The following is a 26,047-nucleotide window of genomic DNA, read 5'->3' as shown; positions in this document are numbered from 1 at the left end:
AGGGGGAATAGGTCATCTTGGAGCTAAGTTAGCCTTATTATGTCATTTAGGAGAGAACTTAGCTAAGTATAGATCATTTTTATTAAATAGGTCATTTTGGAGCTAACTAAGCTAATTATGTCATTTAGGTGGAAGCCTGGCTAACTATATGTCGTTTCGGAGCTAACTTGGGTTAAATATGTCATTTTGGAGGATAATTAGCTAAGTATATGTCATTTTGGAGCTAATTATGTTATTTCGAGGATAATTAGCTAAGTATATGTCATTTTTATTAAAACACTAGAAATAACATACCATTATCGTCATCACGGCGGTGAAGCACGGTGGCTCTGGCTTGTTTCACCTGGAGAAGGCTGCCCTGGAGAAGGCTCCACTGTAGAAGGGTCGTGCGATGCGTTTCGGGAGATATTCTGCACCAAACATCGTTTGCAATGTGTCCTTAGCATGAGGACACTCTTAAGATCACTTCATTGAAGTGAAACTCACCGTCCCCGCCATGTTAATGACTAGCATCGCCGGAGGGACTTGGCCGGTCTTCTCGCACATAGATTGTACATTTGGTTTCGACAAGTCAAACTTTTTAGTTATTAATGAAACGGACATTAAAATGCAAGATTTGAAATAATATGAAGAAGAAACTTACCACGAAGAGCTCGTATATGGCCCTGTTAGACACATCATTCCGTGCCCTCTCCGCCTCCACCAATGAAGTCGTCCTCTCCTCCAGCTCCCTCATCTCCTTATCCTTCTCCTCCATAACCGCCTGCATTGCCTCTCTCTCTTTCAGAATAGTAGCCTGCAACACAACTCATTGTTAGCATTGTAATCATATTGGTTCCAACGCACAACATAATGCGGAAAGATAGTTGAGTCCATTAAACTAACCTCGATGGCGAGCTCGACTGGCCGTGGACGAGGTGTTATCTCCGGACAGGAGCTCGTTTGGCGTGCCTCTATCTGCCGGAGAGTGCTAGGACAATGTATAAGGCCATCTTCAATGGAGATCGAGCCATGGGGCCTCCCGCTGCCAGCTATCATCACCAGTTCTGGATCAATAGGCCCCTCGCTCAGGTTAAAGTCCTCCTAGTCGGTGTTGTGGTTGATTTCGACTAGTCCTATATGTTCATGACTCCTTCTAGTCTCCCTCGGCTCAAACCAATAACATTTGAAGACTACGACGGTCGGTGGGTTTTCACCATAGAATACAAGTTCATAAATTGCTTCAACTCTTCCATAATACTCGGTGCCTCCTTCGCCGATAGCAGAGACAGAACAATTTGTAATATTTAGGTCGGGGGTAGATAGCTCTTTGCCAAAGGTACGAAAGTGATACCCGTTGATGTTGTATTTGTCAAATGAACGAACCTTATAGTCAAAACCATTAGCGACTTGTCTCAACTCGGCGTCCATAGACTCTCCATCAGCCTACAAGTTTAATACGAAAGAATGGATGCATTAGCCGCAAATTAGACCAAGAAATCAAATGGGCCCTTAATGGTAATTAATTACCCTTTGTTTGAACCAAGAGATGAAACCGGGATAGTCGCCTCCATGCTTTGCGAGAAGCTCATACTCTTCGACGAAATCCTTTTCGATGACCGCTCTATCCGAGAATTCGGCGATGTATCGACTATATCAAATATTCGGGAATAAGAGTAGTTCAAAGCAATTAGAAGTTGCGGAACAATAATTTACCGAGAACTTACTCGATGTACGGCCGCACTTCTGTTAGGTTGGTGAAGATATACAATGAAATGGTCCGCCATTCTTCGACATCCAACGATTTCCCTTTCGAAGCACCGGACGGTGCGAGCTTACCTTTGAATAGGCTGAGGTTGGATCGAACTTTTTTTGGATTGCCATCATTGTACCGATGCTTCGGGTTATGCAAATGATGATTTTTGGCTTCGTAGTGTGCTGTCACGAAGTTTGCCGCCTCCTTAGTAATGAATGCCTCGGCCATCGATGCTTCAATTCTACGTTTATTTTTACACTAAGCTTGAAGCGTGTTCTGCATCCTCTCAGTTGAGTAGCAACATCGATTTTGAACGGGCTCCCCATTCTTGCCTCGGTCAGGAGATGCAAAATCAAATGTTGCATTGGATTAAAGAAGCCGGGTGGAAAGATCTTTTCTAATTTGCAGATCAACTTCGCAGCCAACTCTTCCATTTCATCTAGTATGCCAGGCGATAGTTCTTTCGCACAAAGAGAATGGAAGAAATATCTCATCTCTGCCAGTACTAGCAATTCATCCTCAGGGATAAAGCCACACAACATCACCGTCATTACCCGCTCAATCCATATGTGCCAATCATGACTCTTGAGACCAAATATTTTCAATTTCTCCAGAGTCGCTCGCCTCTTTAGATTCGCAGCATACCCATCGGGGAACATCAACCGCATTTTCACCAACAATAGCATTTCCCTCATAGCTGGCCTTTCAAGATTGAACCATGCCTTTGGCTTCGCTATGCTTTCCTTTCTTTTCCGTTGTCGCAAGTTTTGCAACGGTCTATCACATAGAGCTTCCAGGTCGATTCTAGCCTTAGGATTATCTTTTGACTTCCCCTCTATGCCGAACATTGTACCAAAAATGGCCTCCGCAATATTCTTTTCAGTGTGCATCGCGTCAATGTTGTGTGGGCAAAGGAGGTCTTTGAAGTAAGGCACATCCCATAAGCATGACTTGTGAGTCCACGCGTGTTCCGTATTATACCCTTTGAAGTATCCTGGACGCATAGGATGAGGCTCGAGAGCGTTTAACTGATCAAGGGTCTGTTGGCCTGTCAACACAGCTGGTGCAGTGTTTTTGACAAATCTACCTTTGATGAAATTCTTCTTGTCTTTTCTGAACTTATGGTCAGGATACAGGAATTGTCTATGCATGTCGAAGCAAGAAAACTTGCGACCAGCCTGCAGCCAACGGAACTGAAGAGCTGCCTTGCATGTGGTGCACGGGAACCTTCCATGCACACACCAGCCAGCGAATAGCGCAAACGCCGGATAATCATGCGTCGAGTACATGTACCACACATGCATTTTGAACTTTGTTTTGGTAGCCGCGTCGTAGGTCTTGATCCCATTATCCCAGGCTTCTTGCAACTCATCCTTAAGAGGCTGCATGTACACATTCATATTCTTCCCCGGATAGTTTGGCCCTGGAATTATCAACGTGAGGAAAATGTTCTTTCTTTTCATAATCTCTTTGGGTGGAAAATTGAGTGGAATGACAAATACATGCCAACAAATGTATTGTGCTGCTGTTTGATACGTCTCCGTCGTGTCTACTTTTCCGAACTCTTTTGCCCTTGTTTTGGACTCTAATTTTTATGATTTGAATGGAACTAACCCGGACTGACGTTGTTTTCAGCAGAATTGCCATGGTGTTATTTTTGTGCAGAAATAAAAGTTCTCGGAATGTCCTGAAAATTTACGGAGATTTTTTCTAGAATAAAAGAAAAATACCTACGGAAAGATCCACCGGAGGGGGCGTGCCAGTGGGCCACAAGCCCACAGGCCGCGCCAGCCCCCTAGGCCGCGCTGTGAGGGCTTGTGGGGCCCACGTGGCACCACCGCCCCCAAACTCAGCTCTATATCTTTCGTCTTGCCCAAAAAAAAATCAGAGAGAAGGTTTCATCGCGTTTTACGATACGGAGGTGCCGCCACCTCGTGTTCTTCATCTGGAGGGCAGATCTGGAGTCCGTTCGGGGCTATTGAGAGGGGAAATCGTCGCCATCGTCATCATCAACCTTCCTCCATCGACAATTCCATGATGCTCTTCATCGTTCGTGAGTAATCTCATCGTAGGCTTGCTGGACGGTGATGAGTTGGATGAGATCTATCATGTAATCGAGTTAGTTTTTGACGGGGATTGATCCCTAGTATCCACTATGTTCTAGATTGATGTTGCTACTACTTGGCTATGCTTAATGCTTGTCACTAGGGCCCGAGTGCCATGATATCAGATCTGAACCTATTATGTTGTCGCCAATATATGTGTGTTTTAGATCCTATCTTGCAAGTTGTAGTCACCTACTATGTGTTATGACCCGGCAACCCCGGAGTGACAATAGCCGGAACCACTCCCGGAGATGACCATAGTATGAGGAGTTCATGTATTCACGGCGTGTTAATGCGTTGGTCTGGTTCTTTATTAAAAGGAGAACCTTAATATCCCGTAGTTTCCATTAGGACCCCGCTGCCACGGGAGGGATGGACAATAGATGTCATGCAAGTTCTTTTCCCTAAGCACATATGACTACATACAGAATACATGCCTACATTAGATTGACGAACGGGAGCTAGTTACATATCTCTCCGTGTTATAGCTGTTACATGATGAATCACATCCGTCATACTCATCCATCACCGATCCACTGCCTACGAGTCGTTTACTACTGGTCCTTGCTACTTTACTTTGTCTAGGCTTGTCCCTTGCTACAAAAGGGATTGGGCCACTTTGTCGCTACTCCTGTTACTTGCTACTGCTGTTCCTTGCTATTGTTGTGACTACTACGGTTACTTGTTACTACGCTGTTACTTGTTGCAAGATCTTTTTCGACACTGTTGTCGGGGAAGAATAGTTACTCGCCCACGTACAACCGACTGGTGTAATTGATACAACAGTTAGGAATAGTCTGCCGTCAACAGACCGTTTCTGACACCGTTGTTATCATACCACTTTGCTACTGATACTTTGCTTGCACACAGTAATCTTTCAGGTGTGGTTGAATCTGACAAACTCAGCTGCTAATACTTGAGAATATTCTTTTGCTTCCCCTTTGGCGAACCAACAAATTTGCGTTGAATACTCTACCCTCGAAAACTATTGGGATCCACTACACTTGTGGGTTATCACCGTCATACCATACACATTGAACCCATCCATGCTGATGGCAACTCTAGGTTGCCTTGGATCTTCCGATTTACCCTTATGTAATGCATCGAAGTGCCTCCACGCAAAACCATCTGAAGTGTTGATACGTCTCAAACGTATCTATAATTTTTTATGTTTTCACGCTGTTATCTTGCATTCTTTGTATGTTTTATGTACCTTTGTATATCTTTTTGGGACTAACTTATTAATTCAGTGCCACGTGCCAGTTCCTGTTTTTTCCGAGTTTTTGACTCTTTTCAGATCTGATTTTGGAACGGAGTCCAAATGGAAGAAAAACCCCGAAATGATTTTTTCCCGAACAAAAGAAGTCCAGGGGCTTTTGGGCCAAGCCAGGTGGGCTCCCAGGAGCCCACAAGCCCCCACTCCGCCACCAGGGGGGAGGCGGCGGTGGGCAGGCTAGAGGCCTCCCTGGCCGCCGCCTGACCTAGGTCTTTGGCCTATAAATTCCCAAATATCCCGCACAAAATCAGGGGAGCCTCGAAAATACTTTTCCGCCGCCGCAAGCTTCCGTTTCCTCGAGATCTCATCTGGAGACCCTTCCCGGCGCCCTGCCGGAGGGGACTTTGGAGTTGGAGGGCTTCTTCATCATCATCATCGCCCCTCCAATGACTCGTGAGTAGTTCACTTCAGACCTACGGGTCCGTAGTTAGTAGCTAGATGGCTTCTTCTCTCTCTTGGATCTTCAATACAAAGTTGTTCATGATCTTCATGGAGATCTATCCGATGTAATCTTCTTTGGCAGCGTGTTTGTCGAGATCCGATGAATTGTGGACTTGTGATCAGATTATCTATGATATATATTTGAGTCTTTCCTGATTTCTTATATGCACGATTTGATGTCCTTGTAAGTCTCTCCGAGTCTTGGGTTTTGTTTGGCCAACTAGATCTCTGATTCTTGCAATGGGAGAAGTGCTTGGTTTTGGGTTCTGCCATGTGGTGACCTTTCCCAGTGACAGTAGGGGCAGCAAGGCACACATCAAGCAGTTGCCATCAAGGGTAGAAAGATGGGGTTTTTATCATTGGTTTGAGATTATCCCTCTACATCATGTCATCTTGCTTAAGGCTTTACTCTGTTCTTATGGACTTAATACACTAGATGCATGCTTGATAGCGGTCGACATGTGGAGTAATAGTAGTAGATGCAGAAAGTATCGGTCTACTTGTTTCGGACGTGATGCCTATAGAAATAATCATTGCATAGATATCATCACGACTCTGCATAGTTCTATCAATTGCTCGACAGTAATTTGTTCACCCACCGTCTAATTGCTTTCATGAGAGAAGCCACTAGTAAACACTACGGCCCCCGGGTCTATTCACATCCATCGTCTACATATCCGCTTTTACTTTGCTTTGTTACTTTGTTGCTTTCAGTTCTCACTTGGCCAACAATCTATAAGGGATTGACAACCCCTTCATAGCGTTGGGTGCAAGCTTTTGTGTTTGTGCAGGATCTTGAGATACTCTTCCGCCGGATTGATACCTTGGTTCTCAAACTGAGGGAAATACTTACCGTCACTGTACTACATCACCCTTTCCGTTTCGAGGGAATACCAACGCAAGGCTCCAAGGCCACGGGGGAAATCCTTTGCATACTTGCCTAGGAAGTCCCTTAAGGCATAGCCGTAGCTGAAGGATTCCTGGTGCCGTCGACACAACTATTTCTGGCGTCGTTGCAAGGGATACACAACAAACATCCGAAGTATTTCTGGCGCCGTTGCTGGGGAGGAGAAATCAAGATCTATCCAAGTAGGTCTCACAAATTGTTCTCTTTCATTTACTTTTGTTGCCAGTTGCCTCTCGTTTTCCTCTCCCCCACTTCACATTCGCCGTTTTCATTTGCCTTTCTCCTTCGCCGTTTTCTTTTGCCCTCGCCGTTTTGCTTTGCCGGTTTCTTGCTTGCTTGTGTGCTTGTTTGTTTGTTGAAGACATCATGTCTGAAAACACCAAACTTTGCGACTTTTCGAGCACTAATAATAATGATTTTATTAGTACTCCGATTGCTCCCGCCACTAGTGCGGAATCGTATGAAATCAATGCAGCTGTGCTGAATCTTGTTATGAAAGAGCAATTCTCTGGCCTTCCTAGGGAAGATGTCGCATCCCATCTCAATACCTTCATTGAGCTTTGTGATATGCAAAATAAAAGAGATGTGGATAATGACGTGATTAAGTTGAAAGTTTTTCCTTTCTCGTCGCGAGATCGCGCAAAAACTTGGTTTTCTTCTTTGACTAAAAATATTATCAATTCTTGGGATAGGTGCAAAGATGCTTACATATCCAAGTATTTTCCGCCGGCTAAGATCATCTCCTTACGTAACGATATCATGAATTTCAAGCAACTTGATCATGAACACGTTGCACAATCTTGGGAGAGGATGAAGCTTATGATTAGAAATTGTGGATGATTATACAAATCTTTTACGCTGGCTTGAATTTCGCTTCTCGCAATATCTTGTACTCCGCCTCAGGTGGAACGTTCATGGAAATCACGTTAGGAGACACTATAAAACTCCTAGACAATATCATGACCAACTACTCTCAGTCTCACACTGAAAGGTTGCCTGCTAGCAAAAAGGTGCACGCTATAGAAGAGATTAACTCGCTTAGTGCTAAGATGGACAAGTTGATGAATTTGGTTACTAGTAGAAACGCTACCGTAGATCCTAATGACATGCCACTATCTTCTTTGATTGAGAGTAGCAACGCTAGTCTCGACGTGAATTTTTTCGGTAGGAACAATTTTGGCAACAATAATGCTTTTAGAGGAAACTATGTTCCTAGGCCTTTTCCTAGTAACTCCTCTAACAATTATGGAAATTCCTACGGCAACACTTATGGAAATCATAACAAATTACCCTCTGATCTAGAGATTAATATCAAAGAGTTCATCAAGTCTCAAAAGATTTTCAATGCATCCATAGAGGAAAAACGACTCAAAATAGACGATTTGGCTAAGAGCGTTGATAGGATGTCTTGTGATATTGATGCTTTGAAAGTTAGATGCAGTCCTCCCAAGATCAACTTGGATGAAACTTTGAAAGCTATGCGTATCTCCATGAATGAGAGCAAAGAAAGAACCGCCCAAATTCGCGCTAGACATGAATGGTTTAAAAGGGTGCGTTCTAGTGATGCAAATCACGAAGATCTTAAAGTTCTTGGTGTGTCTTCTCTTGAATCTTTGTTTTTGCGTATCAAACCTACTTATGGAGGGGCTGGATATGAATCCACTTTGGTTGAAAAACGCCCCAATGATTCGGAGTCCACCTATCTTGATGATAAAGGTGTGGAGAGTGGAGTAGAAGAAGTCAAAATTTTGGGTAGTAATGAAACTCCCACTTTGGATTTCAAGGAATTCAATTATGATAATTGCTCCTTGTTTGAATGCATTTCTTTGATGCAATCCATTGCAAACTCTCCACATGCTTATAGCCAAAGCAAAGCCTTTACCGCGCATATCGTAGATGCTATGATGAAATCTCTTGAAGAGAAGCTCGAACTAGAAGTCTCGATACTTAGGAAACTTCATGATGAGTGGGAACCTACTATCAAAATAAAGATAAAAAACTATGAGTGCAATGCTTTGTGTGATTTGTGTGCTAGTGTTTCCGCGATTCCAAAGTCTTTATGTGATATTCTTGGTTTTCATGCGATTGAAGAGTGTTCTATTAATTTGCATCTTGCGGATTCTACTGTCAAGAAACCCATGGGGGAGGATCGATGATGTTCTTATTGTTGCAAATAAGAACTATGTACCCGTGGATTTCATTGTACTTGACATAGATTGCAATCCTTCATGTCCCATTATTCTTGTTAGACCTTTCCTAAGGACTATTGGTGCTATCATCGATATGAAGGAATGGAATATTAGATTTCAATTTCCCTTAAAGAAGGGCATGGAGCACTTTCCTAGAAAGAAAATAAGATTGCCTTATGAATCTATGATGAGGGCTACCTATGGTTTGAGCATCAAAGTTGACTATACGTGATTCCATCACTTTCGCCTAGCTAAGGCCGTTAAACAAAAGCGCTTGTTGGGAGGCAACCCAACGAATCTATCCTTTTTATTTTTGTTTTGTGTTTTTCACAATTTCATAATTCTGTTATGATGGTGTTTTTTGTGTTTCTTTTTGCGTTTGTGCCAAGAAAAACCGTTATGATTAGTCTTGGGGATGATCGTTTGGTCACGCTGGAAAAGACAGAAACTTTCTGCTCACGAAAAGAATTTTCAATTTTGTTCTGTAAGAGATTTTGAGTTGATTCGTTTTGCTTCTGATTGCTATGCAATTTCTTCAAACTTTCGTAATTTGTCAGAATTTTTGAAGTACCAGAGGTATAAGAAACATACAGATTGCTACAGACTAGTCTGCTGTTAACAGATTCTGTTTTTGTTGTGGTGGTTGCTTGTTTTGATGAAACTATGGATAGTATCGGGGGGTATTAGCCATGGAAGATTGAAAGTATAGTAAACCAACATCAGCACAAGTAGAATTTAAGTTTGCTACAGTACCTAAGGAAGTGGTGGTTTGCTTTCTTGTACTAATGTTATCACGAGTTTCTGTTTAAGTTTCATGTTGTGAAGTTTTCAAGTTTTGGATGAAGTTCTTATGGACAAGAAGATAAAGAGTGGCAAGAGATCAAGCTTGGGGATGCCCAAGGCACCCCAAGATATTCAAGGATGCCGTAAAAGCCTAAGCTTGGGGATGACCCGGGAAGGCATCCCCTCTCTCGTCTTCAATCCATCGGTAACGTTACTTGGGCTATATTTTTATTCACCACATGTTATGTGTTTTTTGCTTGGAGCATCTTGTATCGAAGGAGTCTTTTATTTTTTCTGTTGTGTCACAATCATCCTTGTTGCACACCTAGAGAGAGAGACATGCACACACCGTGATTTTGTCGAGCTTCACTTATATCTTTTGGTAGACAATTCAGCTCACATGTTCTTCACTTATATCTTTTGAGCTAGATACTTTTTCTCTATGTGCTTCACTTATATGTTTTAGAGCACAGCGGTGCGTGGCTTGGTAGTTGATCTATGCTTTGAAAGTAGTCTCAAAAGGGGTAGTTATCCAAAGGGATACGAAAACTTCCACCTTCATGTGCATTGAATAGTTAGAGAAGTTTGATTCATCTCAATTAGTTTTGAGTTGTGGTTATGGTAATATTGAAGTCATGCTAGTAAGGTGTTGTGGATCTAGAAATACTTGTGTTGAAGTTAGTGATTCCCGTAGCATGCACGTATGGTGAACCGCTATGTGATGAAATCTGAGCATGATTAGTCTATCGATTGTCATCCTTTGCGTGGCGGTCGGGATCGCGCGATGGTTTATACCTACCAACCCTTCCCCTAGGAGTATGCGTTGAATGCTTTGTTTCGATTACTAATAAAACTTTTGCAACAAGTATATGAGTTCTTCATGACTAATGCTGAGTCCATGGTTTAGATGCACTTTCACCTTCCACCTTCACTATCTTCTTAGTGCCGTGCAACTTTCGCCGGTGCACAAAACCCACCATTAGCCTCCCTCAAAACAACCACCATACCTACCTAATATGGCTTTTTCAAAGTCATTCCGAGATATATTGCCATGCAACTACCACCATGATATGTGCCACCACGTCTACATTGCCTTTGCACGATCGTAAGATAGCTAGCATGATGTTTCCATTGATGTCTATGCCATGCTAGATCATTGCCACGGTACACTACCGAAGGCATTCCATATAGAGTCATAGTTGCTCTAAGTTTTTAGTTGAAAGTGTGATGATCATAATTATTGGAGCATTGTCCCATGTGAGGAAATAAAAGAGGCCAAAGAAGCCCATACAAAAAGAGGCCAAAGAGCCCACCAAAATAAAATAAAAAATATATGAGAGAAAAAGAGAGAAGGGACAATGTTACCACTTTTTCCACACTTTTCCCACCATTATTCTCATTATATAACTTGGCTTGTATATTCCAATGATAGGCTTCCTCAAAATTGCCTTAGGTCTTCGTGAGTAAGCAAGTTGGATGCACACCCACTAGTTTTCTTTAAGAGCTTTCACATACTTGTAGCTCTAGTGCATCATTTGTATGGCAATCCTACTCATTCACATTGATATCTTTTGATGAGCATCTCCACAGCTCATTGATACGCCTAGTTAATGTGACCATCTTCTCCTTTTTGTCTTGCAACCCCCACCACATTCCACACCATCTATAGTGCTATAACCATGGCTCACGCTCATGTATTGCATGAGAGTTGAAAATGTTTGAGAAAGTAAAGGTGTGTAACAATTACTTGGCCAACACCGGGGTTGTGCATGATTTAAATTCGTTGTGCAATGATGATAGAGCATGGCCAGACTATATGCTTTTGAAGGGATAACTTTCTTTTGGCCTTGTTATTTTGAAAGTTCAGGATTACTTTGCTAGTTTGCTTGAATTATTATTGTTTCCACGTCAATAGCAAACTATTGTTTTGTAACATCCCAAAATTATAAATTTTGGAATGTTAATATAATAATTAGATTAATTGTTTGTTAGTTGCCTGAGTGATTGAAACTCGTGTGAAATTTGAAACTTTTCGAGACCTTTGAATGAGAGGGAATAAAATGACTTTCCCCTTCTCCGGTGAATTCAAATTCAATCTTTTAAAAGCAACGAGAGGAGATGAGATGACTTCTTCAACTATAAATAATTTGAACGGAGATATTTGCATTTAAATTCTTTTGCATTTTCATTCGTTTTCTTCGTGCAACAAAATGCCGGGAAATACATTTCCAGAGAGGAGGAACATGACCCTCGAACCCACGGGCATCTTGAAAGTTATTTGAACCCTCCAACTTAGAGGGTCATTTGAAAATTATTTGCAAAAGAAAATAAACCTTTTAGGCATTTTTGTGAAAATAATTTTTCTGAAGTTTTTATTTTTGCCGTGGAAAAATGCCCATCATCTATATTTTTTTTTCTGATAATTTTAGTATATAGAAACTCCTTATTTCGAATCGATTTGATTTCCTTTTTAACGTTTTAGTTTCCTAGTTTTGAAAATAGGAAGGACATCACTTTTATTAGGAAATACCCCCTGGCCCATTAAACACTTTCCAAACTTCGCCCAACTAGATCATCTTCTACCTCTCTCTCCCTCACGTTACAGTAGCTTGCCATCCATGGAGAGGAGAATCCCCACCTCCGGGATTCGTGAAATCCTTTCCCTCCCAGCGCCTCCCATGGCCTCTATAAGAAGCCCCTCGTCCTCCTCGTTCCATTCTCGTTGAAACCGCAGCCTCTCCTCGCCCCTAGCCCGTGCACCCCTCGCCGGAATCATCACCGGAAAACTCACCAGAGAGCTGCCAGGAACTCCACCTCGCCACCCCTGCACCCCTCCACCCTTCGGCCACCTACCCCACCACTTCGGCCTCACCACTCTACCCCCTCCACCGCCCCCTACTTCCCCTTCTCCACCTCCCCATCGCCATTACCACGAGCAGCAAAACCAGCAGTTTTTCCACCTTCACCTCGCCCCCTACAGCCCCCCCTCTCCACCTCGCCCCCCTCCCCTACCAGGAGCACCCCCACCTTCGCCCCCCCTTCCCCACTCCCGCCGCCCCCCCACCACTCCTCTCGCCGGAGCACCTCCTTCCCACCACGGCCAGCAGCCAGCCACGGGAGCAGCTCTACCACGGTAAGGACTCTCTCCTCTCTGTTTGCTTCTTCTTTTTCTTTTGTAGCCGTTGGATCTAAGATGTGTAGTGTAGATTAGATCATAATATACCCCTTCGGTTTAGTTTAGAAAACAAGCGGTTTATTTTCACTTATACCTTTAGCCAGCAGTTTCTGGTTAGCCTCGGCCGTTTGCTCAAAACTTTCCAACAAACGTCCCCCGCAGCCTATAGCATCATGCCACGTGTACCCCCTATTTGTAGATAGTTAGCTTGAGTTTTTTCTGCCTGTTTGCAAAAAACAGAAAGTTTCAATTGTGTTTTAGCCACAACTTTTGATCCCGAAGTCCAATGATAGTGATTCTTTCTCCAGTAGCTCACAAATTTCCTGTAGTTTGTAAAAACGTATAATTTGTCTATGTTTGAAATTTTCAAATATAAGTTAGATCAGATTTAGTTTAAAGCTTGTTTTGCCAATTCCAGGAGTTTAAAAATAGCTTTTAATTTGATTCCTTTTGGTACTGATCACTAGTGATCTTATTGCTCAGTGGTAAAAATTTCAGATTTGTTTGAGTATTTTAGATCACTGTTTCATGTGAAACAATTTCTGTTTCACCTCTTTTAGGATTTCGACTAATTCCTTTTCTACTTTTGTTTTAAACTATTTTCTTTATTATTTCAGAAACATTATTGTTTTGTTTATGTTAATTAACAGTAGTTTTGCAACAAGTTCTTATTTTAGTTTTATTTGTTTTCATGAAATCAATTCTAGTTCCTTAGTAACTTGCAATTGGTTTCCGCATTGTTTCAAATCCCGTTTGGGAATACTTTCAAAAAGTTTTGTGAAAAATATTTTATTTTATATTAGTTAAATTTTTATCTTAGTTCCTTGTTATTATTTTCTGTTAGACGAAAAATATTTAGTGTTTGACGTAGTAGAAGATTCTCTAGTCTTATTTGAAGTTTCCTTCGGATTCCTATTCGCTCTCTCTTTTGTTTTGATTGCTAGAATGATTGCTAGTATGAGTGCTTATGTGAATGATGTGTTTGTTATATAGATTTCATCGGAGAGTGACGAGTAGTCTATCAAGTTATTTTCTCGAGAAATTCTTCTTCGTCTACATCGCCAGGCAAGTCACTCTGATCATACTATCACCTATGTTTTATGCATCGTAGTTCTACCATCCTATGCCCAATTGCATGCTGAGTAGGTACTTGGAAGTTTTAGTATAGATTGTAGTATCATGTGGTAGGCACACAACAACCCCGATACTTGGCCCCGGGACGACAACTTTCATATTGCTATGCTTGAGTAGACGGGATTTCGGTTGAGTGCATAACACGAGTGATGCAAGGTTGATTAAATAATCAAGACCGGTTAAGACAAAATTTTCAAGACCTCGGACGCAATGCAACTCTGGGTGAAGGACGGTTGATCGGCTCCCTGGAGAACCAAGTGGATGACCCGGGATGCTGGAGAGGCCATGACATCCCGCGGAAAGCTTCACCCAGGCTCAAAGAGACGGACGGATATATTCAAGACCCAAGGCTTACCTGCACAGCCAAAAGTCATTATGGGCTCTGGCTTGGTTGGACAACGCGGCGACTCTGGACAGGCGGTGCTAGCAGATGTAGAAGAACGGTAGGATTGGATGGGCACCGACAGGGATTCAGAGGGACCCGTTGAAAGACCATGTTTTGATCATCCGGTCTTCAAACACCCTGAAGTGCGAGGACATACACGGAGGCAATCAAATCTTGTGGGGAACGTGTGCAAAACTCTGCAGAGTACTCAAACCTAATCGATTAGCCGTGTCCACGGTCATGGATAACTTGAGCCAAAGGAACTGAAGTTATCTGGATTTCTCAACACCATTATATATATATATTTGATGAGGGTAATTATTGACAACTCGGGTACGAGAACTGGTTGGCGGAACCATCTCGTTAACAACCAACTTTTGTAGTAACATGTTGCTTTTAGCCCCCTCTTGATGTAGGAGAAAACTTGCTTTTCGCTAAAAACTTATAGCCCCACCTGCCATATATGCATATAGTATAGATGATTACTTTTCACCCCTCTCTTATTTGACTTGCCGGCATATTCAATATGCTGACCTACACGGCTGCAACGTCTTATGTTGCAGATATTTTCTTCGACGAGTAAGAGTACGATTCAGGGTTACGGTCTACACTCAACTTGCCGTTGGTGTTTATTGGGACTCCACTCCCTTGACCGCTTCCGCTAAGATATTTGAGGTATATATCAGTTTTACGCTATTTACATGTGATTGCACTTTGATATATACATTGATGTACTGTGTGTGCCAGCATACTGATCCAGGGATGGCACAGAAACACAGAGGCTTGACTCATCTTGAGTCGGGTCGCTACATGTTTTGAATCTAATGGATCTGAACATTCACGTCACATAAGAGGAATTACAAAGGACACCTATGCTAGGTAGCATGTAAGCATCAAAAATTCATTCTTATCACTTCCCTACTCGAGGACGAGCTGGAGTTAAGCTTGGGGATGCTTGATACGTCTCAAACGTATCTATAATTTTTGATGTTTTCACGCTGTTATCTTGCCTTCTTTGTATGTTTTATGTACCTTTTTATATCTTTTTGGGACGAACTTATTAATTCAGTGCCAAGTGCCAATTCCTGTTTTTTTCCGTGTTTTTGACTCTTTTCAGATCTGATTTTGGAACAGAGTCCAAACGGAAGAAAAACCCCAGAAATGATTTTTTCCCGAACAGAAGAAGTCCAGGGGGCTTTTGGGCCAAGCCAGGTGGGCTCCAGGGAGCCCACAAGCCCCCACTCTGCCACCAGGGGGGAGGCGGCGGTGGGAAGGCTTGTGGCCTCCCTAGCCACCCCCTAACCTAGGTCTTTGGCCTATAAATTCCCAAATATTCCGCAAAAAATCAGGGGAGCCTAGAAAATACTTTTCCGCCGCCGCAAGCTTCCATTTCCGCGAGATCTCATCTGGAGACCCTTCCCGGCGCCCTGCCGGAGGGTACTTTGGAGTTGGAGGGCTTCTTCATCATCATCATCGCCCCTCCAATGACTCGTGAGTAGTTCACTTCAGACCTACGGGTCCGTAGTTAGTAGCTAGATGGCTTCTTCTCTCTCTTGGATCTTCAATACAAAGTTCTCCATGATCTTCATGGAGATCTATCCGATGTAATCTTCTTTGGCGGTGTGTTTGTCGAGATCCGATGAATTGTGGACTTGTGATCAGATTATCTATGAGATATATTTGAGTCTTTGCTAATTTCTTATATGCATGATTTGATATCCTTGTAAGTCTCTCCGAGTCTTGGGTTTTGTTTGGCCAACTAGATATATGATTCTTGCAATGGGAGAAGTGCTTGGTTTTGGGTTTTGCCATGTGGTGACCTTTCCCAGTGACAGTAGGGGCAGCAAGGCACACATCAAGCAGTTGCCATGAAGGGTAAAAAGATGGGGTTTCTATCATTGGTTTGAGATTATCCCTCTACATCATGTCATCTTGCTTAAGGCGTTACTCTGTTCTTATGGACTTAATACACTAGATGCATGCTGGATAGCGGTCGACGTGTGGAGTAATAGTACTAGATGCAGAAAGTATCGGTCTACTTGTTTCGGACGTGATGCCTATAGAAATAATCATTGCATAGATATCGTCACGACTCTGCACAGTTCTATCAATTGCTCGACAGTAATTTGTTCACCCACCATCTACTTGCTTTCATGAGAGAAGCCACTAGTAAACACTACGGCCCTCGGGTCTATTCACATCCATCGTTTACATCTCCTCTTTTACTTTGCTTTGTTACTTTGTTGCTTTCAGTTCTCACTTGGCAAACAATCTATAAGGGATTGACAACCCCTTCATAGCTTTGGGTGCAAGCGTTTGTGTTTGTGCAGGATCTTAAGATACTCTTTCACCGGATTGATACCTTGGTTCTCAAACTGAGAGAAATACTTACCGTCGCTGTGCTACATCACCCTTTACGCTTCGAGGGAACACGAACGCAAGGCTCCAAGGCCACGGGGGAAATCCTTTGCATACTTGCCTAGGAAGTCCCTTAAGGCGTAGCCATAGCTGAAGGATTCATGGTGCCGTCGACACAACTATTTATGGCGCCGTTGCAAGGGATACACAACAAACAACAAGTGTGTACCAGCATCTTGTTCCCATCCGCATCTAGTTCGGTTCTTTTGCCCAATTTGTGCCATGTCATCTGACTGGCCGTCTCTTCGACCATGAAAAGACGTTGAAGTCTTGGTACGATTGGCAGAGACCAAAGAACACTAATGGGGATTTTGGTCTGATTCTTCTCACCCATACCGTTGTCTACCACAATATACTGGAAGAATTGCAAATAGGGCAATAGTTAAAGGCCGCATACTCAAGCCTAAATAAGGCACATCCATTCTCACATGCATGTATCTTCTCATAGGGCATCTTAACTACACGGAGGATTTTCTCTGACTGGTACAGGTTTGCAGGCAGTACATGGCCTTTGGGTAGAAAGTGTCCAAATATCGTCATCATCGCGTCGCAGCATTCTCTGCCTAGGTTGAATTGAGCCTTCAGAGCCATTAGTTGCGCGATGGCATCCAGCTGACAAAGCTCAGTCTGCTCATGGAGAGGACGTTTTGAAGACTCCAACATTTCATAGAAGGCCTTTGCAGATTCCTCCATCTCATCGTCCGAATCCCGAGAATCATCAAAGTCTTGCACCATGTCTTCAATCCCGGTACCATGCTCATCGGTGTGACGACAAATCACCTCAGCTCTGGCACGTTGGTCAGACTCACCATGAAAAGTCCACACCATATAATTAGGCATAAAACCCCACTTCTGCAGGTGTTTACCCATTTCAAACTCTGTCTGCTTTTTCCAGCTGTCGCAGTTGGGACAGGAGCACCATGTTTTTTGCTGGCCATTTGCAAACGCGGCTCTCACAAACCCCTTGGTTTTTGTTAACCATTGATTTGTCATGTGTTTCTGACTAGGGTGACCAGTGTACATCCAAGCACGATCACCCATGTTGCCTAGCTACATATGGGCGCAGAAGAAATAAATATATAATTCATCATCTATATTCATACACTACTCAAGTTTGTCAGTTTTATTACGTCCATGCAACCTACACGCTAATAGGTAAAGATAGGCCCTAATCCCACCAGAGTATGTGTAGATTGGGTTCGTTTTCCCATGCTCTGCTCCAGATGCGATGCAGAATTTTGGCAGCACCTCCCCGCTGTTCTCCTGATACACGTCTCAGCAATTAGCAGAGAGGATGTGTACCCGGAGAACAACAAGGAGGCACTGACGAAATTTTACATCGGATCCACAGCACAACATACGGGAAAACGAACCCAATCTACACATACTCGGGCTGTCCATGGATAATGTTGGACAATTCGAAAGGATGGCGGTTATAACTATGCAAAGAAATTCTTTGCATATTTATAGATGTCGCCCTTTCGAATGGGAGACGCATACTGGTCACGCATACTCATGATTGAAGAAACCTATAGCTAGCAAGTTTCATCGGCACGAAGACCGAGACATAGCAAATTAAGGGGGTAGGAGGAGAAGTCATTTGTGCTCACCAACAAACGTGGAGGTCGTCGAACAACTGCACATTGAAATTCACACGATCAATACAAATATGATGTTTTTATAATTAACATAGTTAGAAAATATGTGACCTAACTCATAATTTACATGACCCCGTGGGCCTCTAGAAGGCCTAAAAGCACCTTCTCGTTCAACAGTAAGTAAAAGAGGTGTCGGGGGTCGGGGCTTACTGGCGTCGAGGGTCGGTGGTGTCGGGTGTCGGTGGTCGGGAGTCGGGTTAAATGCGTCAATGGTCGGGGGCAGTGTCGTCGGGGGTCGAGGGTCACTAGCGTCGAGGGTTGGGGTCTTTTCGATCAACAAGAGGGCAAAGAGGTGTCGGGGGTCCGGGGTTGGGGGTTAGTGGCGTCGGGGGTCGGGGGTAGGGGGTCGGGGGTCGAGGGTCAGTGGCATCGGGGGTCGGGGGTCGGGGGTCGAGGGTCAGTGGCGTCGGGAGTCGAGGGGCAGTGGCGTCGGGCATCGGGGGTCGGGGGTCGAGGGTTAGTGGCGTCGGGAGTCGAGGGTCAGTGGCGTCGGGCGTCGGGGGTCGAGGGTTAGTGGAGTCGGGGGTCGGGTGTCTAGGGTCAGGGGTCGGGGGTTAGTGGTGTCGGGCGTCGGGGGTCGGGAGTCGGGTGTCAGTGGCGTCGGGGGTCGGGGGTCGAGGGTCGGGGGTTGGTGGCGTCGCGCGTCGGGGGTCGTGGGCGGGGGGTCGGGGGCGGGGTCCTCTTCTTTCTTCTTCTCCTCTCTCCTCTTTTTCTTCTTCTTTTTCTTCTTGTTCTTCTTTATCATCTTATTACTATTATTATTATTCTTTTTTCTCCTCCTCCTCCTCCTCCTCTTCTAACAGTAACCTAATTAACACTAAACTAATAGTAACCTAATTAACCTAAACTAACAATAACCTAATTAACACTAAACTAATAGTAACCTAATTAACCTAAACTAACATTAACCTAATTATCACTGACAGTAACCTAAACTAACAGATGCAATGAAATGAAAAAAAGAAAAAACAAATGAAAGAAAATGAACTCACCAAAATGAGGGAGGAGGTGTGGTGGTGGGGGAGGAGGGCCGCGGGGAGGGGCCTGGCTCGCCGCGGAGAGAGACAGTGGGGGGATCGAGAGAGAGAGACAGTGGGGGGCATCGAGAGAGAGAGAGCTAGGCGGAGTGGACGGCCGTTATAGGGTCGGCCCCTTTGCTGTCCGCCCCCACCGGCAAAGGGCCCCATGGCAGACGTCAAAGGCCCCCGGATGGCAAAGGTTGCCTTCCGTCGGACACGACAGGCATGGGACCCACCCGTCCTCTTTGCCGTCTGCCCTGGGTCTCTTTGTCGTCCGCTGGCAGACGGCAAAGGGCCGACACATGGCAAATAGTATGTTTGCCATCAGTTAGCCCTTTGCCGTCTGCTTGGTGTCAACTAACGGCAAAGAGGTTCTTTGCCATCAGCCAGTAGACGACAAAGAACTGGCTGACGACAAAGAACTGGATTCCAGTAGAGAATAGAGTGTGGTGGTGGTTGTGAGAATAAAAGGAGGAGATGGTCACATTGACTCGGCGTATCAAAGGGCTATGGAGGTGCCCATTAATAGATATCAATGTGAATGAGTAGGGATTGCCATACAAAGGATGCACTAGAGCTATAAGTATGTGAAAGCTCAAAAGGATAACTAGTGGGTGTGCATCCAACTTGCTTGCTCACGAAGACCTAGGGAAATTTTGAGGAAGCCCATCACTGGAATATACAAGCCAAGTTATATAATGAAGATTCCCACTATAATATGGTGGTGACGAAACGAGATGCTCTCAATCATGAAGAACATGGTGCTATTATGAAGCACAAGTGTGGAAAAAATAGTAGCATTGTCCCTTCTCTCTTTTTCTCTCTTTTTTGTGGGCTCTAGGGCCTCTTTTTTTTCTTCTTCTTTTGATTTGGGATCTTTGGCCTCTTTTTTTCTCACATGGGACAATGCTCTAATGATGATCATCACACTTTTATTTACTCACAGCTCAAAGCTTACAACAACGATGACTCTATAGGAAATGACTCCGACAGTGTACGGGGATGTGCAACGATTTAGCTTGGCGTATGACGTTGAAACATCTCGCTAGCTATCTTACGATCATGAAATGGAAATATGAGAGTGATGGCACAAGTCATGAGACGGAACGGTGGGAGTTGCATGGCAATATATCTTGGAATGGCTATGAAAATGCCATAGTAGGTAGGTATGGTGGCTGTTTTGAGGAAGTCATATGGTGGGTTTGTGCACTGGCGAGAATTGCGCGGCACTAGAGAGGCTAGCAATGGTGGAAGGTTAAAGTGCATCTATACCATGGACTCACATTAGTGATGAAGAACTCACATACTTTTTGCGAAAGTTTTTATTAGTAATCGAAACAAAGTGCTAAACGCATACTCCGAGGGGAAGGGTTGGTAGGTGTTAACCATCGCGCGATCCCGACCTCAACACAAAGGATGACAATCAATAAATCAATTATGCTCCGACTTCCTAATACAGAGGTTCACCATACGTGCATGCTACGGGAATCACTAACTTCAACACAAGCATTTCTAGATTCACAACACCCTACTAACATAACTCTTAATATTACCAAATCCACGTCTCAAAACTAATTGAGAGGAATCAAAACTTCTCTTTCTACTGAATGCACATGAAGATGGAGGTTTTTGTATCCTCTTGGGGTACCTATGACCTTTGGGACCACTTTCATAGTATAAGACAACCACCAAATCACGCACCGCCGACCTCTAAAAGATCTAAGTGAAGCACAAAGAGCAAAATTATCTAGCTCAAAAGATATAAGTGAAGCACTATGAGCATTCTAGCAAAATCACGATGAGTGCATGTCTATCTCTAAAGGTGTGCAGAAAGGATGATTGTGACACAACAAAAAGAAAAGACTCCTAAGATACAAGACTCTCCAAGCAAAACACATATCATGTGGTGAAAAAAAATATAGCTCCAAGTAACATTACCGTTGGATTGAAGACGAAAGAGGTGATGCCTTCCTGGGGCATCCCCAAGCTTAGGCTTTTTGGTGTCCTTGAATTTGGCTTGGGATGCCTTGTGCATCCCCAAGCTTGATCTCTTTCCACTCCTTATCTCTTTGTCCATGAGAACATCACCCAAAACTTGAAAACTTCACAACACAAAACTTAAACATAAACCCGTGATAACATTAGCACAAGAAAACAAACTACCACCTCTTTATGTACTGTAGCAATCTTGATTTCTATTTATATTGGTATTGGGCTACTTTATTCTCACTTTTCCATGGCTAGTACCCCCCGATACTAACCATAGTTTCATCAAAACAAGCAACCAACTCAACTAAAACAGAATCTGTCAAAAACACACCGGTGTGTAGCAATCTGTATACTTCATATACTTCTGGTATCTCAAAAATTCTGAAACATTACAAATGCCTAGGAAAAAGGCATATCAATGAGAAGAAAAATGAATCAACTCAAAATCTCATTCTGAATAAAAATGAAAAATCATCTCGTGAGCAAAAAGTTTCTATCTTTTTCCTGCAGGATCAAACAACCATCACCAAGACTAGTCATAAAGGTTTTACTTGGCTCAAACACAAAAAGAAACACAAAATATACAATAATAACAGAATTATCATTGTGTGGATGCAACAAAACAGAAAGAAAAAGAAATAAATTCATTGGGTTGCCTCCCAACAAGCGCCATTGTTTAACGCCCTTAGCTAGGCATGAGGCGATAGAATCACGTATCGTCGTCTTTGGTGCTCAAACCATAAGTGGCCCTCATCATGGATTCATAAGGCAATCTTATTTTATTTCTAGGAAAGTGCTCCATGCCCTTCTTTAAAGGAAATTGAAATCTAATATTCCCTTCCTTCATATCGATGATGGCACCGATAGTCCTTAGGAAAGGTCTACCAAGAATAATAGGGCATGTAGGATTGCAAACAATGTCAAGCACAATGAAATCCACGAGTACATAGTTCCTATTTGCAATAATAAGAACATCATTGATCCTTCCCATGGGTTTCTTGACAGCAGAATACGCAAGATGCAAATTATGAGAACACTCTTCAATCTCATTAAAACCCAGAACATCACATAAAGACTTTGGAATCGCGGAAACACTAGCACCGAAATCACACAAAGCATTACATTCATAGTTTTTGATTTTGATTTTGATAGTAGGCTCCCACTCATCATGAAGCTTTCTACAGATAGATACTCCCAATTCAAGTTTCTCTTCAAGAGAATTTATCATAGCTTCGACGATATGATCGGTAAAGGCCTTGTTTTGGTTATAAGCGTGTGGAGAGTTTAGCATGGATTGCATCAGGGAAATGGATTCAATCAAGGAGAAACTATCATAATTGAATTCCTTGAAATCCAAAGTAGTATTTTCATTACTACTCAAAGTTTTAATATCTTCTACTCCACTTTCAATGCTTTTAGCATCAAGATAGATGGACTCCGAATCATTGGGGCGTTTTTCAACCAAAGTGGATTCGTATACAGCCCCATCATCATTGGGTTTGACACAAGAAAACAAAGATTCAATGGGGGTCATACCAAGCACTTTAAGATCTTCATGATTCTTATCACGAGAACACGCCCTTTTAAGCCATTCATGTCTAGCACGAATTTGGGCGGTTCTTTCTTTGCTCTCAATCATGGAAACACGCATAGCTTTCAAAGTTTCATCCATATTGATCTTGGGAGGAGCACATATAACTTTCAAAGCATCAATAGCACTAGACATTCTATCAACGCTCTTAGCCAAATCGTCAATTTTGAGTAGTTTTTCCTCTATGGACGCATTGAAGATTTTTTGCGAGTTGATAAACTCTTTGATATTACTCTCTAGATCAGAGGGTAATCTATTGTAATTTCCATGGGTATTGTTGTAGGAGTTGCCAAAGTTATTAGAGGAGTTACTAGGAAAAGGCCTAGGAACATAGTTTCCTCTAAAAGCATTGTTGTTGCCAAAATTATTCCTACCAACAAAATTAACGTCCAAGCTAGCGTTTCTACTCTCAATCAAGGAAGACAAGGGCATATCATTAGGATCTAAAGGAGCACTTATACTAGCAATCAAATTCATTAACTCGTCCATCTTAACACTCAACGAGTTAATTTCTTCTATAGCGTGTACTTTCTTACTAGTAGGTGATCTTTCAGTGTGCCACTGAGAGTAGTTCGTCATGATATTGTCTAGGAGTTTCGTGGCTTCTCCTAACGTGATTTCTATGAATGTTCCACCAGAGGCCGAGTCCAAGATATTTCTAGAAGCAAAATTCAAGCCAGCGTAGAAGATTTGTATAATCATCCAAAGACTCAAGCCATGAGCGGGACAATTTCTAATCATCAATTTCACTCTCTCCCAAGATTGTGCAACGTGTTCATGATCAAGTTGCTTAAAATTCATGATATCATTACGGAGAGAGATAATCTTAGCCGGCAGAAAATACTTGGATATATAAGCATCTTTGCACTTATCCCAAGAATCGATACTATTTTTGGGCAAAGACGAAAAACAAGTTTTTGCTCGATCTCGCAACGAGAAAGGAAAAAGCTTCAACTTAATCACATCATTATCCACATCTTTCTTCTTTTGCATATCACAAAGCTGTATGAAGGTATTAAGATGGGATGCGGCATCTTCACTAGGAAGGTCGGAAAATTGCTCATTCATAACAAGATTCTGCAAAGCGGCATTGATTTCATATGACTCCGCACTAGTGGCGGGAGCAGTCGGAGTACTAATAAAATCATTTATATTAGTATTCGAGAAGTCACAAAGTTTGGTGTTTTCGGTCATGGTGACTTCGGGAAGCAAGCAAGCACACAAGCAAAGAAAGAGCAAGCGAGAAAAAGAGCGAACGAAAAGGAAAACGAAAAAAGGCAAATGAAAAAGGCAAATTGCTGAAGTGGGGGAGAGGAAAACGAGAGGCAACTGGCAAAGAAAGTAAATGCAAGAGATGAATTTGCGACACTTACTTGGATGAGTTCTTGACTTGATCCTCCCCGGCAACGGCGCCAGAAAATCCTTCTGCTACGTCCACATAAACCTTCTGTCGTTTCTTGAGATTGCGTTGGTTTTCCCTTGAAGAGGAAAGGGTGATGCAACACAGGAGTAGTAAATATTTCCCTCAGTTTGAGAACCAAGGTATCAATCCAGTAGGAGAGTCTCGTCAAGTCCAGAGTACGTGCACAAACACAAGGAGCTTGCACCCAACGCTATAAAGGGGTTGTCAATCCCTTCAAGATTGATTGCAAAGTGAGATCTGAAGGCGGAAAGTGAAACGAAGAAAAAGTGTAAGGCTGAAAGTATGGTGTGGAGTAGACCCGGGGGCCATAGTGTTCACTAGAGGCTTCTCTCAAAATAGAAAATATTACGGTGGGTAAACAAATTACAGTCGAGCAATTGATAGAACCGCGCAAAGTCATGGCGATATCTAAGGCAATGATCATACATATAGGCATCACGTCTGAGACAAGTAGATCGATACTTTCTGCATCTACTACTATTACTCCACACATCGACCGCTATCCATCATGCATCTAGTGTATTGAGTTCATGACGAACAAAGTAACACCTTAAGCAAGATGACATGATGTAGAGGGATAAACTCAAACCAATGATGAAAACCCCATCTTTTTACCCTTGATGGCAACAACACGATGTGTGCCTCGCTACCCCTTCTGTCACTGGGTCAGGTCACCGCATGGTATGAACCCAAAACCAAGCACTTCTCCCATTGCAAGAATCATAGATCTAGTTGGCAAAACAAAACACACAACTCGAAGAGAATTACAAGGATGTGAAATCATGCATAAGAGAGATCAGAAGAAACTCAAATAAGATTCATAGATAATCCGATCATAAATCCACAATTCATCGGATCTCGACAAACACACCGCAAAAGAAGATTACATCGGATAGCTCTCCATGAAGATCATGGAGAACTTTGTATTGAAGATCCAAGAGAGAGAAGAAGCGATCTAGCTACTAGCTATGGACCCGTAGGTCTATGGTGAACTACTCACGCATCATCGGAGAGGTCATGGTGTTGATGAAGAAGCCCTCCGTATCCGTCTCCGCCCTCCGACAGGGCACCAGAACGTGGCCTAGATGGGATCTTGCGGAGACAGAAGCTTGCGGCGGCGGAAAAGTACTTTCGATGATCTCCTGATTTTTTCTGGGATTTTAGGGAATTTATAGGCGAAAGACCTAGGGCAAAGGAGGCCCTGGGAGTCCACAAGCCTGGAAGGCGCGGGCCCCCTAGCCGCGGTTAGGGGGCTTGTGGGGTCCCTGGTGGCCCCCTGCCCTGATTCTCAGGCTTCCCAGTCTTTTTGTGTTTTGGGGAAAATCTTTTTGGCAGTTTCGTTCCGTTTGGACTCCGTTTAAAATCCTCCTCTAAAAGGGGTCAAAAACATGGAAAAACAGGAACTGACGCTTGACACTGAGTTAATAAGTTAGTCCCAAAAAATATATAAAAGGTATACAAAACATCCAAAGTTTGACAAGATAATAGCATGAAACCATCAAAAATTATAGATACGTTGGAGACGTATCACGCACCAGCCCTTACTGGGTTGGTGTGGCCAGCCCAAGTGGGCTATGGCACTAGCCCTTAATGGGCTGGTGAGGCCAACCAAAGAGAAAAGAAAAAAAAGAGGGTAGTGGGAAGGAAGAGGAGGACTCCTCTTTCCCAAACCGAATTGGAGTTGGAGTCCTCCTCTCCTCCTTGGCCGGCGCCCTAGGGTCTCCCTTGAGCCCCAAGGCTAGCCCCTCCCCTCCTCCTATATATACTAGAGGTTTTAGGGTTTTTGACACACAACTTTGCCACATGCAACTCAAACCTA

This window comes from Hordeum vulgare, chromosome 4H (assembly GCF_904849725.1).
Source record: "Hordeum vulgare subsp. vulgare chromosome 4H, MorexV3_pseudomolecules_assembly, whole genome shotgun sequence".
Classification (NCBI taxonomy): Eukaryota; Viridiplantae; Streptophyta; class Magnoliopsida; order Poales; family Poaceae; genus Hordeum; species Hordeum vulgare.
The sequence above is the reverse complement of the archived record's forward strand: the minus strand, read 5'-3'. Positions refer to the sequence as shown.